The following is a 3,008-nucleotide window of genomic DNA, read 5'->3' as shown; positions in this document are numbered from 1 at the left end:
AGAAAAATATTTATTCACACGTTTCCTAGCACGTCTAAAAAGAAATTCAAACTATTATTTATCAATATAAAAAGCTAATTTGAACACAGTCGAGCTTCAATTCTCGCGTTTAATGCACACGTTTGATACATGCTCGCTCTACTCCATGGACCGAAAATAGCAGATACACATTCTTATCTTAATAGTGCCCTAGCGAAACTAAATATTACTGAGTGTCTACAGCGATTCAAAAAGAAACCATGTTGTAGCAGGACCAACCGGGAAAATTTCTGCATGGGAATCACTCAATTCTACCCCATTCAGCGGATTTTCATTTTTTTAAATTCATCTTGAATTCTTTCAAGCCCATGGTATAGATTTCTTGCTAACGATTTGAATTCTCTGGAATTCTTCAATACTCATTTCTAACTTATTCAATAAAATGAATTTGTACATATTTGTGAATTGCTTTTAATTTACTTAAATTGTTATGAATTTCATCAATGTCTTTATATTTCTTGGAGAGGTTCGCTCTGCGGATGTGTTTGAGGTATAAAGGATCAAAGTATCAATAAGAACGATATTCAATATTTTTATACTTTTTATTGCGGAATGCTATTGTTCATAAAAAAAACCTTCGGTAAAGTCCTTTAATATTATTAAATGATGAGCTTATTTATTATAGCAATGAAATATATATAATTTTACATACTTTTCCATAATAAACATTTAGATGTCTTGAAGACACTATTAACATACAAATGAATTTTGGAATATACTGATACAAATCTTAAGATTTCATTTTTATGTCCGTTACTTTTTAAATGTGGGGAGTGTGCTGGCAGATGATATCTGTAGCTGATTCAAGTAATTAAAATTCCTCTCTAGCTCCCTAGAATGTTTTGCTTTCTCTCTCTCTCTCTCTCTTCTGGATTATTATATGGTATCATCTGTGCGGAATAAATAGGGCAGTTTGGGAATTTTACGTAAATATGATTTTTGTCTGGCATAGTAAAACCCGCACCATACTTTGTGTTGGGAACAAACTTTTTGAATTTTTCAGCTGTATAGTATTCGTCAAGTCCGCGATGTATTTCCGCCAAATGTGGAACACAAGAACGAGGATTACGATTCTTATTTCCATTAGTACATATACCGATTGGGAAGTGCCGCTGCCCACCGCCTTTAAATCGTATAAAAGCTTGAGGTTCGTCAACAGGTTCCGCCCAATGTTCTATGTGCATCCAATCGGGTACGAAATTTTCTTTGAACAATGTCATATAGGGTAAAAAAGTACGGTCATCCTCAATTTGTATAAAAGCGTAACAGTCCTTAAGAGGCGGGCACCTCATATATGTAGCAGCACCTGCGCCTAATTTTGTAAATAGAAATATATTTATCAATTTTTCTGCATTTTGATCACTTTTACTATGGACAATTTGGATAAAGGTCCGAATATCTTTATCTCCGATTTTGTTGAAACTCTATATACTCATGTATTTTGACCCGTTGATTATGAAAATCATAGTGAAATTTGATTGTCATGTAAAAACGATAAAAAGAACCCCCATAAAGATCATGTTTTTCATGTTTATCTCGAGAACCGTTCAAAACTAAGAAAACATAATTTCAACAAAAATTGTGAAAATATTTAAAATGCATGTTTTATGTCTCATCCGATTTTTTCTTACACCAGTCAAAGTTTTCGATATATGTATTGGTAAGGATGAAAATTGCATTAAGCTCAAGCTTATTTTAACAATAACTGAAGGGCCATACTGCATATGGTCGTAAGTGCCAAATTTTCGAAAAAAGGTTTATTGGCTTGAACAACTTATTTTGCCCTAACTCTCGTCCCTGTAGGAGATTTTGCTTGCTAGCGTAAGTGTCATACTTCATAATGTGGTGCTACTGCGGCGTCATTGATTTTCAGAGCACTTGTCGATTCTGGGGGTTTGAAGTATGTTCGTCAAAAATTATGAATTCTTGGAAAGAAATAGTTGCTGCAAACGTTACCTTTTATGTGTTAAAATTGAAGCTTTCTGGTGCGCGCCGATCTTTGACCAGGTCTTTCTCGCGCTCGGTTATCTTTTTTGAAGGGCTCTTTTTGCAATTTAATAAAGCTACCAAAGTTTAAAAGTACTTTTTTGTTTTTCTCTTGAATTAAAAAATTAAGCAGTTACAGAACTTTTTATGTGTCAAAATTGAAGCTTTCTGGTGGGCGCCGATATTCGACCAGGGTTTTTTATCACATGGTTATCTTTTTGAAATTATTTTTTTGCGAGTCAATAGATCCAAACACAGCTCGAAAAGTTTTTGCATTTTTTAAAAATTATTTGCGTGCAAGTTAGACGGTTTTTTAGTTCTGCTGTAAAATTCGTGCTTTGGCTCTTACACCTGTATGCAGTGTGCCCCTTAAATTCAATAAAATTAATAAGAATTTAAGGGAATTTGAGAAAAAAGTGAATAATTCCAGAGAAAACATTTGATAATATTTATAAAGTTTGAACAAGTTTTTCTATTACACTTACGTTGAATATAGATGGAACACTCAAATATGAGCATTAGAAGTACAACTAGAAGCTTCATGTTTTTAATGTGCACAATTATATCGAGAACCAGAACCTGATTATTCAAGAATTTCCGGTGAAAAGTGGTGCGACAAAAGACTGATATTTATGGGGCAATATTCCTCAACTGCCCCAACTCAAAAAGTCATGTTTTTCGATTGTCTCTAAATTCTGGGAATATGTTCGCCTACGCAACAGTAGTTAATCCACAAACTTATAGACCAGGATTACCAACCCTCCCCAAGTGAGGGGGGGTTGAATTTTCAACCCCAATGCCTGCAGGGGTAATTTCAAACGCCTGTAACTTCCTTTCTAATTACGCGATTTAAAATTTTTATGATGGTTTTGGAAAGTGCTATTTACACGCTTTCATCCTATTTTATTATTTATAACAAAAAAAATTGTTTAAACAATTTTTTCAATAAATCAATTGTTTATTTAACTTTTTTCGCAATTTAG

Source organism: Belonocnema kinseyi, chromosome 5, assembly GCF_010883055.1.
Source record: "Belonocnema kinseyi isolate 2016_QV_RU_SX_M_011 chromosome 5, B_treatae_v1, whole genome shotgun sequence".
In the NCBI taxonomy this organism is placed as follows: domain Eukaryota; kingdom Metazoa; phylum Arthropoda; class Insecta; order Hymenoptera; family Cynipidae; genus Belonocnema; species Belonocnema kinseyi.
This window is presented reverse-complemented; position numbering follows the sequence as displayed.